The sequence below is a fragment of the Cibotium barometz genome, chromosome 32 (genome assembly GCF_041138505.1).
Source record: "Cibotium barometz isolate CiBa-2024 chromosome 32, ASM4113850v1, whole genome shotgun sequence".
NCBI classification, from domain to species: Eukaryota; Viridiplantae; Streptophyta; class Polypodiopsida; order Cyatheales; family Cibotiaceae; genus Cibotium; species Cibotium barometz.
In genome coordinates this window covers 31973005-31985847 of record NC_141077.1, presented here as the reverse complement: position 1 = coordinate 31985847, position 12843 = coordinate 31973005, and the positions used below count along the sequence as shown (strand labels likewise).

Sequence of the window (12843 nt, the reverse complement as noted above, 5' to 3'; positions counted from 1 at the left end):
TTTTTCTGTGAAATCCTCATCACTAAAAGCAATGTCGAACTGTGCCACAAACGCTAACACCTTAGAAGCATCATGTTCACCATGAAAGACATCAAATTTGACAGATTTATCACCTGCTTTGAATTCCTTGAGCTTCCTGGCATGAGGCTCATGGTCTTCTCTTTTTCTTTTCCCCTTATCCAACGGGGCAGCCCTGTCTGCATGGGCTCCATGGGCCGTCATAGAAGCTTCATGGGGCACGGTGGCATGTGCTCCACGAATTCGAAATTCAGATGCATGTGACTTACCTGCATATGGCAGTGTCTCTCCATGAGACAACTCAGAAGGCAAAATTTTTCTGGAAGTAGACCTGTCACCATGAGATACATATCTTGCATGCATGTGACTTTCGTGCCCTCCATGAGCACTGGCATACATATATCTGTCAGGCTTTGTGCCTTGTGGAGAGGATGCATGTCGAGAGGTGACAGTCACCTCTTCCTTTTGCATAAAAGATTTCAGCCTCTGGGACGCGGGATCTCCATGCTTCAAACGAGGTGGATTTCTGAATTTCAGCTCTCCGTCATCCCCCTCTTTGATATCACCTTTGCGAAGGAGATAGGCAAGTGCCAACTCCCTTGGTTTCTTGCCCACTTCACGAGCCATTGATTCAAAAGTTACATCAACCATAGCATCAGCCTTCCTGGCTTCAATAGCACTTTGCAAATGTGGATCTTCATGCAAGAACTTTAACTCTTGCTCTTGAGCCTGCAAAAGTTTTCTCATATGTTCCATTTCAGCCCTCATAGCATCAGGCTCTTATTCAAGCATAACTGTCTTTCCTGGAGACAGTTTACCCTTGGATTCACTTTCAAGAACCCTTTCAAGGAGCTTGTGCCTACCACGCAGGGCATCAGACCCACGAGAAGCACTAGATGGACCCCTCGAATTTGGTACTTCTTCCAAAGGGTTGCCTTGGCTGTCCATTGTGTTTTAAGTTTACTAAAAGCGGGATGTCCAGTACACAGATTCGTTTCCCCACTAGGAAGAGGGAAACAACCGTGCTCTGATACCAATGAAACCGATCCCGTCAAGTGGGAAAGACTCCGTTGGACACCCACACGCTTAATAGCACAACTTTAAAACCACAAATTTGAAATGGACAACTTAAAACAACTTGAAATTTAAATGAAATGAAATGGAAAATGGACACCAACACTGGGGCCGGAACCATAGTAGCAGGGGAACACCGTTTCCACCCCTTGGGAACGGTGGAACGCGTTCCCCCAAGGCTGAGATGCCTAAACCGGGTGGAACGTGCATGGGGGAACGATTTGGCATGGGAACGGCCAGGGGAACGTGGGGGAACGTGGGGGAACGGTTTCATGGAACGTTTGGCTGTCGTTCCCCCTTTGGGGAACGTTTTTTATGTTTGGCCAAGAAAACCAAAAAAAAAAAAAAGAGAGAAAGTGTACCTGTTGCGAGCCGCCTGTGGATATCCTTGAGACGTACCCTATTGTCGCCTGCCCACGTACTTCCTAGGCCCGTGCGACGTGCGTACTTTACAGCTCTGAGTCACGAGTGGGCTCCTCTCTCGAGTCTCTTTAGACTTTGACTCCTACTTTCCAAGGCAAGGCAACAAGGCTACTTACTTTTCCCTCTCTTTCTCTCTCTCGTTCCCCCTTACCGTCCCCCCTCGTTCCCGTTCCCCTCGTGGCCCGTTCCCGTTCCCCTAATGGGGCTTTCGTTCCGTTCCCCTTCCCGTTCTGTTGCTACTATGGCCGGAACGGGCCGACCCCCCCCCCTCAATATATGATATATTTATTGGGAGTATTTAATAAATACAATGCTCCATGGGTTCCAAGAACCAGATAATGTCCATGTACATATGAAAACAGTACCAAACAAGTAGGCTCGGATTTCGATGAAGAAAACTCGAAGCAGAACGACCACTAGTGTGGTCCAATCTCTACGGTCCTGTGCTTTCACTGGACTCCGCGGAGAGCGCCTCACTGGTGTTCTGAGACCACGCACAAACACGCGCTCTCGTACTAACGCCTGGCTCTCCCGATCTCAGCACCTTTGGACCGAGGTTCGCCAATATAGCTTGGACAACCCGGCACCGAACGGGTGTTTGATGGGGAGAAAACCAGAATTAGGGTTTAGAGTTCATTCATGGGAGACATACTCAGAGAAGCAAGGGAGAGAGAGAGTTGTGGGGATAAGTCAACTCATCAAGTATGAGTGTGTGACTCCCCTATCACACATGTATATTGCACTAGTACACATAGTGCACTTAGTACATTAAAAGTACTAAGTGTACTATGTACTATAACTTATGGGCTTGTACACACTATAAGGGTGGGCATAACGCCTTTACCCCAACAACCTCCCACTTAAAGGCAAAGTGCCCTTAAATGAAGGAAAAGAAAAAATCAGCATGTACATGATAATATACAAGGCCATATCAAGGCTGAAACTGGCCTCATCCAATGCCCATCAAGTGTCTGCAATGAGCAAACCGCTCCGGAGGCAAACTCTTCGTCAACAGATCAGCCGGGTTGTCATCCGTATGAATCTTAACAAGCTGAATTTGCTTGTTCTCTATCACCTCTCTGATGAAGTGATACTTCACATCCACATGCTTCGTCTTTGCATGAAAGACAGGGTTCTTTGCCAACTGGATGGCACTCTGACTGTCACAATGCAACAATGGAATATCCCCTGTATAGCCCAAATCAACCACTAACCGAGATAGCCATAATGCCTCCTTGCAAGCCTCTGTGGCTGCAATATACTCGGCCTCTGTAGTAGATAAGGCAGTGCACTTCTGCATCCTGGATATCCATGACACACCACCTCCTGTGAATGTAAACACATAACCGGTAGTAGACTTCCGGTTATCTGGATGACCGGCATAATCCGAATCCGTGTAACCATGCACTAATGCATCCTGTTTGCCAAAGCAAATGCACAAATCCTGTGTGCCCTTCAGGTATCTCATGACACCTTTCACTGCTTCCCAATGCTTCTTGCCAGGGTTGGCCATGTATCTAGAAACCACTCCCACTGCAAATGCAATGTCCGGCCTAGTAGCAACCATGGCATACATGAGACTGCCACAAGCTGAAGCATACGGAATCTTGGCCATATCAGCCCTGTCACTATCCGACTGTGGGCTGTCCATAGCACTGAGTTTCACATATGGAGGCAAAGGAGTACTAGCTTTCTTCCCCCCGTCCATATTGAACCTCTGCAAGACTTTGCCAATGTATTCCTTCTGAGACAAATACAACACATGCTGATTTCTGTCCCGAAGTATCCGCATACCCAAGATGTGATTTGCATCACCCAAATCCTTCATATCAAAGGTTTCATGCAGCCTCTTCTTCAAGGCATCCATCTCTTTACGAGATTTCCCGGCAATCAACATATCATCAACATACAAAATGAGAATCAAGAGACTGCCATCCAAAGCTTTCTTGGTGTACAAGCAGTGATCTATGTCACTTCTCCTGAATTTCTGTGATTTCATGAATGTATCAAATTTATGATACCATTCTCTTGGTGCCTGTTTGAGCCCATAAAGACTCTTTTTCAGCTTGCATACAAGCTTCTCCTTTCCACTCACTGCATAACCCTCTGGCTGCTGCATATATATCTCCTCATGGAGATCACCGTGAAGAAAAGCAGTCTTCACATCCATCTGAATCAAGTCCAGATCATCATGTGCAACCAAAGCTAACACAGCTCTAAGTGTGGTCATTTTGACCACTGGAGAGAAGATCTCATCAAAGTCCACACCATATTCCTGCTTAAAGCCCTTAGCCACTAACCTGGCTTTGTATCTTGGCTTTGCATCTGGTGCAACTTTGAGCCTGTAAACCCACTTGCATGGCAAAACCTTCTTGCCTGCAGGCAAAGGCACCAACTTCCAAGTTCCATTTTTATGCAGAGAATCCATCTCTGACTTCATGGCACGCTCCCATAGAGCTTTGTCTGCCCTTTGTAAAGCCTCCTTGTAACATGAGGGCTCCCCACAGTCAGTGAGCATCAAGTAGTCAACCCCTGGAACAAACCTGTCAGGGGCTCTGGAGGGTCTAGTGGACCTCCGTACCCAATGACCATCATTTGCAGGTTGCTGTCCAGCCTGCATATCACCCATTGGTGGCTCCTGTTCCATGCCATAAGGCTGAAAAATCATGCCCGGTATCTCCTCTAACTGTGGTATATCCATAGGGATATCTTCTGCCATCTCTGGCTGTCCATTTGGACCATTTTCAGCACCATTTAAGGGCTGGTTTTGCTGCTGTAATGGCTGATTTACAGCCCTTTGTTGTTGTCCATGATGTCCATCATCATCAAAGATGACTCTGCCAGGCTCCTGTTGCCTTGCAGGCTCCTTATACATGCATGTTTCATCAAAAATGACATCATTGCTGCGTATGATCTTTCTATTCATGGGATCCCAAAGTCTATACCCCATTTCACCTCTGTCACCATATCCTAGGAATATGCATTTATGAGACTTAGGATCAAGTTTGGTGCGCATTTCCCTGCGTATGTGCACGTACGCAACGCAACCAAACACTCTCAAGTGCTTGTATGACGGAGGCTTCCCTGTCCATACTTCTTCTGGCACTTTCCCACCAAGCCTCGTGTTAGGTGACCTGTTTATAAGGTGAACGGCTGTCATAACAGCTTCAGCCCAAAAACCATGAGGTAATGCAGCATGTGACAACATAGAACGGACCTTCTCCTGAATGGTCCTGTTCATCCTCTCTGCTGTCCCGTTTTGTGGAGGATCATAAGGAGTAGAGAGCTCCCTCTTGATGCCTTTAGCATCACAAAAGTCCTGAAACTGTTTGGACGTATACTCTCCACCATTGTCGGAACGCAAAGCCTTCAGTGTTTTGCCAGTTTGATTCTCAACATGAGCAACAAACTTCTCAAACACTGAGAATGTATCACTCTTCAAACAAAGAGGATAGACCCACACCTTGCGTGTGGCATCATCAATAAAAGACACAAAGTATTTTGCCCCTCCCAAAGAAAGCGGAGGCATCTCACATACATCTGTATGCACAAGCTCTAACTGAGCATCTTTCTGTCCAAGAGCTTTCTTGTGGGGGCACTGTAGTTGCCTACCATATATACAATGCTCACAAAACTGAAAACTTGAAAACTTTAGAGAAGGCAAGTAACCCAAACGAGACAATTGCTCCATTCCCTTGACACTCATGTGTCCCAACCGGCTATGCCACAGAGATTTCCGGCAGCTCGGTTGCATTTACATTAGCATGGTGACAAACACCTGCATGCATAAAGTAAAGAGTGTCCACTTTAGAGCCTCTGGCAACAACCAGTGAGCCCTTACTAATCTTCCACTTTCCACTACCAAATGTGGTAACATAATCAGCATCATCAAGCTGTCCAGTAGAAAGCAAATTCTTCTTGATCTCAGGCACATGCCTGACATCATGGAGCATAAGCTGTGAGCCATCTGAAAATACAAGCCTCACATCACCTCTGCCAAGAATCTTGCATGCATAGTTATCACCCAAATAAACCACTCCTTCATTGCCAGCAGTGTACCTGACAAACAAGTCTCTGCAACCTGTGACATGAAAGGAGGCACCTGAATCAATGATCCATGAGTGCATACCATGACCACCTGTAAGAAGTGAATGGGCATCAAGTGAAGACGTAAAGAGGACCTCATCCTCACTGCCACCTGCATGTGACACATTGATTTCTTCAATCTTGACTCCACTTTTGCCCTTTGGCTTTACATCTTTGGCTTCATCCTTCTCTTTGTCTTTGCCTTTTCCCTTTTCCTTTTGATCATTTTTCCATTTGTAGCATTGCTTTTTGATGTGTCCCTTTTTGCCACAATAATGGCATTCCAAATCCTTTTTGGAGCGAGACTTGCTCCTTCCCCTTTCTTGGCTTTTCCCCCTTTGTTGGGATCTCCCACGTGCATTCATTGCATTGGACTTTCCAACAGAGTTGTTTTTCCTGTTCATCTCTTCTTGAAGAAGAGCACCCTCAACATCTGCATATGACAGCATAGCATTCGAATTGCTAGTGGCTGTCCTAAATGTGTCCCAACTCTCTGGCAAAGTGCATAACAAAAAGGTGGCTTTGAACTCATCGTCCATCGCCAACTTTTGATTGATGACTTGGCTGACAATACCATTAAACTCATTGAGATGGGCTGTCATAGAAGCCCCTTCCTTCATCTGAAGACCTATGAGTTTCTTCAACCAATACACTTTGCTTGAGGCACTTTGTTGGGCATACAAGTCCTGCAATCTCTGCCACATTCCCCAAGCTGTCTTCTCTTCACGAATGCTGAAAAGTAATGAGTCTGACACAGACAACATGATAGTAGATCTTGCCAGCTCATCCATATCTTCCCACTCTTCAGCTGTAAGAGAAGCGGGCATCACACCCCTTTCTTTGATAGGCTTGTGCTGCTTTTTCTGGAGCAACACATTGTAGCACTGGGTTTGCCAAATATCATAGTTATGCGAGCCTTCAAGCTTCTTGATGTGAAGCAATGAAGAGCTCTCACCTGTGGTTGCCATAGCAAAATGCAACCTGTAATGCCTGACTCCCTGCAAATGTGCAAACACTGCACCCAAAGCACACAAAGTGCTCACAAATGTTCTCCCAAGCTTTATCTCCCACTGCGGAAGCAAGAATGCAACTTTTCTCCCACTTTTTGTGATGAAAACACCAAAATCTGGTTGCTGCAGATTTTGGACAGCACCTTAAATGTGCTCTTTTGCCCTTCCAAAGTACTGTACAGCAGTACCAAGTGCTCACCAATGATGTACCAAACCTGTACCGGCAAGTACAGCAGCTGAAATTGAACCTTTTGGTCACTCAAAACAGTGTACAGCCATGCCAAAACTTGCACAAAGCTGTGCCAAATCTGTACCAACAAGTACAATAGCAATAAATGCTCTCCTGACTGTCCAAATGAGTGAAAATCAGACTTTTACAGTCCTGTACACTGCATACGACAGTCACGAACAGAAATTGGGCAAAAGCCCCTTGACTGCAAGCTGATTTTTGAGGATTCAAGGCATAAATGTCTTGCCTGCTGCTTTGCCAAGCTCAACAAGCATACAAACTTGAAAAGCCCCTTGATTTGAGATCAATTTCTGATCATGCATGGTACATTGACGCACATGAAGGCATCCAGAGTGTTCACGTAGCTTTCCCCTGGCCACATATACATCAAATACATGAAAGCCCCTTGATTTACAGGCACATTGAGTGCTTGTAAGGCATCAACACATTATCCACAGCATCAAACGCGATTGCCTGCATGCAAATCAACCAAATCGGCACAAAAGCCCCTTGATTTGCACTGCAATTTGCTGCAATTTTGCCCAAATGTGCGATTTTTCACATCATACAGCATGTATGAGTGCTTAATTGCACAATTACATCAAAAGCCCCAAATTTCGACATCCAATTTCCTGCAAATTGATCCTGATTTGACCAAATTTCCTGCAAATTTATCCTGATTGTGACCAATGTCACCCAATTTTGCCAATTTTGCTCAAAAATGAGCAATTGGGCACCTGTACCTGCTCAATTGATTACTGTATTTGCTCAATTGCAAATCCCAAAAAAAATTGAAGCAGAATACCTTTCAAATTTCTGAATTTTGTTGCAGGAAACTGTGCAGGTGGGGGGTGGCCTCTTCAAGCGTGCTGCAGGAGTCGTGGAGTCACAAGCTCTTGACTGCGTGCTGCTACTGAAGCCCTCAGTGGATAGGAAGAGCGTGGTGAATGTGATGTCCACGCTGGGCCGCCTCGTCTGCGCTCACAATGGTGTAATCACAGATGTCAAGTCCTTCGGCACCATCTACCTCGCCTACTCCATCAAGAAGCTCAGCGAACGATTCGACCAGGATAAATTTGCAGGGGAGCCTTCGTCACCTAGCGCCGCCCGCCTGACATATTCGTCATCGCCTAGTCGCCAGCGCCGAGTGCTGACCTTCGCCAACTGAATCGCTTAGCTGCGTAGTAGCCGTCTCACGCCAGCGCTTTCGCCTATCCGCCTGTGTGTACCAGGCTACGGCTGCTGCCTTCGCTCGCTATGCTGCCTTCGCCTAGTACCTCTTCACTCACGCCTGGCGCCAGTGCCTTCGCTCGCCTTTTTGGACCAGCCGACGCTACACGCCTTGTGTCAAGTCGTCCTTCGCTTCACTCGCTCGCCTGCTCACACTGACTGGGTCACAACCGACAAGCTACTTCAGCCCTCCAGGTTCCATGGAGCTACACACACACAGCCTGCATAGCAGAAGTTGAGCCACGCTTTCCTCTTTGATGGCTGTGTGAAATGAGAGCTATGCAGCAGGGAGATTCAAAGGGCCAGCCTAGCTCTGATACCAGTTGATGGGGAGAAAACCAGAATTAGGGTTTAGAGTTCATTCATGGGAGACATACTCAGAGAAGCAAGGGAGAGAGAGAGTTGTGGGGATAAGTCAACTCATCAAGTATGAGTGTGTGACTCCCCTATCACACATGTATATTGCACTAGTACACATAGTGCACTTAGTACATTAAAAGTACTAAGTGTACTATGTACTATAACTTATGGGCTTGTACACACTATAAGGGTGGGCATAACGCCTTTACCCCAACAGTGTTGGCCGAGCGGGATGAATCCTTTATCAGATTTAAACATAAAAATCCTTTATTCAAATCTGAAACTCACTTACTTGAGGGTTGCAGATTGTAGACCAATATTCGTGTGTGTAGCTACTTGAGTGGGATACCAAGTTGTAGCCACAACAGCTTGACGAGGAGGTTGAGAAGGAGCTTCCTGTGTAAGAGAGACACACAGCCTGTATGGTTGTCAGGCTACATGGAGAAGAGAAAGCAGCTTGCAGCCACCGGCCTGTAGCGCATCATTTGCGGGAGAGCACACACACTCTGTGTACAGCTGCCTGCTGCTGCTTGCATGAGAGGGGCAGCAGCCTGTGAGGCGGAAGAGCAGGGTGTAGGAGAGAACATGCGCAGCCACCAATAGTAGGTGCTGCAGCCGCCTGAACTGTTGAGGTACAGTTACTGGTGATGATCGTACAGCTGCCTGCTGTGGTAGGCAGCGTAGCTTGATGAGAAATCCGCCTGGTTATTCAGAAACGCAGCCAGCATCCACAGGTGCAGTCGCCAGCAGTAGTGGTAAAAACATGCGCCTGTGTGGGAGAGGTAGAAGCAGTCGCCTGTATAGGTTAGGTGCAGCAGTACATCAGCCGCCTCAAAGAAACATGGGCAGCCTGTTTTGGCCGCCTGCTGCAAGGAAAGTAGAGTAGCCTGTGTGCAGCCACATTCAGAAGCGCAGAGGTAGTTTTCCCATGTACAAGCGCAGCCTGAAGGAGTGAAAAAATGAAGCACTGGTCGTTTTCCTTTTTTCTACGAAGGATGGTGGAGGAGCACGCCGATGGTGATGATCCACGCTTGAGGAAGGAGTCTTTTTTTAATAGAAATAAAAGTGAAGTTACAACTCAAGATTTCCACGCATGCATGTGGGGGGTACTAGTGGGGGTAGGACCATGTCCACCCCCACATTCACTTAAAAGTGGGGCTCCCCACCTTGGCCCCAAAGTGGGTGCCCAAAGGAGGTGCCCACTTTTAAATAAATGTGAACACCTAACCTTATAAAATAAAGGGTTAGAATATAAAACATTAAAACAACAAGTGCGACATACTTACCACCCGTTCACATGCACCAAAACTTGTCAGAATACAGAGCAGACTTCACGACTCACTGGCAGGCGTCCCCGCTCAGTAAGTAACACGTCAAACAGGCAAACACACAAATGCATGTCATGCGAAAACAGTTTCAAACATGCAAAATATGTGTGCATGTGCAAAAAGTAACATGGACATATCTCCCGTTCATGGAACAAGTACAAAATATCTATCGGCACAAAACTGGCACGACATAAAACATAAAAACCTGGTCTTCCTATGGAGTGACAGTCCCATAGGTAAGACACAGTTCCAGGCACGAGTCTCCCTATGGTGTGACAGTCTCATAGGCAAAACACGGCACGAATACTGGCTCTTCCATGGCGTGACAATCCCATTGGTCGAACACAGTCCAGGTCATACACGGGTGGCACTGATCTGGCTCCCGTCCATACGACACCATCCTGCTAACACACGGGTGGCACCAGTCTGGCTCCCGTCCATGTCAGCAAAATACTGGCCTCTTCACACGAGACACTGGCCTGGCCTCAAGTGAACGAGACGCAAAAACTGGAGATGAACCAAATGGTCGGCCAATTGGTGACAACAGGCACGGACAGTGTGAACAGGCATCAATTGGATATAAAAGGAAACCCATATATAGTGGCTAGTCCAAGTGTGAAAGGGGACAAAAAGGGATTTTAAAGTTTATAAGGTTTAATAACCTTGGAAGGCTTTAAAATATTATTTTTATAAAGCATGCGTTTTTGCTATGTTGCTTTTGGCGTTTTTTGATAAAAAGCGAATCGCCTCTTTATAAAGAGCAAAGGGTGGCGGATTCGAGAGCAAGTCGCTAGATGGTTTACGCGGGCGCATCCCCTGGAGCGCTGGTGCGCGTACGTTTGGAAGGCCAGGCAGCTGCTGCGTATGGGCGGCTGCTGCTGCTGCTGCTGCTGCTGTTGACAGGTGCTACTACCGCTAGGTGCTGCTGCTGCATATGGACTACAGCCGGGCAGCAATGGGCAACATCAGGCAGCCAAGCGGGCAACCAGCAAAACAGGCAGCCAAGCAAGCGCCAGGCAGGAGTTTCTTTGCAGCCAATCAGGCAGCTAGGCGGGTGTCAGGTGGGAGGCCCTCTACGCCAGGTGGTTGCACGTGGAAGCAGTCAATCGGGCAGTGTTCTGCAGCATGGACTAATATTCAGAGAACAGTCTTCTCTCTCAGGACTATGTAGAGCAGGAGGGTGACAGAGGAGCACAGCTAGCAGGGACATGGATTCCGCAGTTATTGTATGCTGATGATATTGTGCTGATCTCAAATTCTCCAGAGGGAATGCAGCATCATTTGGATGCATTGCACACGTTTGCACAGGACAACGGATTGTCTGTTCACCTTGGTAAAACCAAGGTGATGGTGTTTAACACCACAGCACAGTGGGTTAGGAGGTCAGTACCCACCTTTACATATGGTCAGGAGAGACAGTGGAGTATACAGATGCATATACTTACCTTGGTGTGGTTTTTAGTGGCCCACTATTTTCCTTGAGGAGAGCAGCGGAGACCAGATTGACCAGAGCTTATGCAGCATTGGGGAGACTAGAGAGGATGTGTTCGCAGGTTCAGTTTCAGGAACCTCGAACAAAGCTCTGGCTCTTTGACACTTTGGTCACTTCAGCCATGCTCTATGGAGTGGAGATATGGGGACCCTCAGTGGATCACCACAGCCAAGCTGGTAGCACTGATGGATGGAGACGTATGGAGAGGCCCTTGGTTTCTATGATTTCCCGGATGATTAGGGCCAAGGCCTCCGTACCACATGATATTATCCGTGCAGAGATGGCTGCCCCCCCATTGGTAGTAGAGGCACTCACTCAATCAGTCTCCTTTATACATAGCACTTGGGCTCTCCCTAGAGACAGATATGCTCGCTTAGCCCTGGAGTCTTCACGACAGTTGGCATCACAGGGAGACGGATCATGTTGGTATGCACAGATGACAGCTTGGTTCCAGCTGCATGGCTTTAGTATGGACAGGCTACCTCCATTTCAGTATTCCCTGGATGCACCCTCCCTCTCTCTCACACAGGCAGAGATTACCAGACTTATCAGGCAAGACTTGATTCAGCTAGACACTAGGAGGACATGGATACAGCCGACACACGAGCTTGGTACGAAGATGGCTTTCTTCTCTTCGTGAGTAGAGGAGTGCACGGCCGAAGATGGAAGCAAGGGTGGAGACTAGAGATCGGATTCTCTCTCTCTCTCTCTCAATGGATTACAAGCCCTGGTGCGTGGATATTGTTCTCTCTCTCATCGTGGATTGCAGACCTTGTTTACGAGATTGGAATACAGAGGATCAAGTTAAGATGCACAGAATGATGTTCTTGGAAGAGATATGTTGTTGCTCTTCGTCTTGGACTTATGTGCTATTTGCAGGAGCATTCTAGCTCCCTCTGTTTGTTTCCTTTTCCAAGTCCCCATGGGTGATGAAGTGTTTTGTGTGCGAGTGTTTGTTTCACCGCCCGTCAGATTTCTGAAGGCCGGTTTCATATGCTGTGAAAAAAAAAGCAGCAAGTATGCTGCTGTTGTCCTTCACACAGAACAGGCGGCCAGCACTAGGGGGGGAGGGATAGATGCTGCTGAAAAACGTTGATAGAATGCGCAACGGAAGAAGGGAAAGTGGAAACACATGAGAGAGAGTGAGAGAGCATCCAACACTGTTCTGCACCGGCGCTCTGATACCATGATAGAAAGCACAAAGGAAGATGCAAAGTGGAAACACAGGAGAGAGAGAGAGAGAGAGAGAGAGAGAGAGATGGAGAGGACACACCCTGCTCTCAATATCACCAAACAAGAATACAAGTATCGAGCAAGAGGGGAGAAAGCCTCGTATGTGAGGGACTGCAGCAAACAACGCTAAGCAATAAAAAAGAGTGAGGGAGGGACTGGTTATATATATGCTCAGATGTAGGCAGCCAACTAGCTCACGACTAGGGAAAAAGTGCCCAAGACTCCATAAAGTGGGAATAAAATATGGGAAAACTATGTGAGGGGTGACCAACCCCTCTAGCTAACATGGTCAGCCCCAGAGGCTAAAATAGGACACCGCACAGGAAGCCAGCAGCAAGGAGATGATGTCTAACAGAAAGA

The 12843-nt window shown here is 47.3% G+C and overlaps 1 protein-coding gene across 1 annotated transcript in view; it reads right to left on the bottom strand.

Moving 5' to 3' along the window:
• The window catches only part of LOC147620095 (histidinol-phosphate aminotransferase, chloroplastic-like), a 71550-nt gene that overhangs the window by 57690 nt on the left and 1017 nt on the right, over positions 1–12843 (bottom strand). The window lies entirely within an intron of this gene.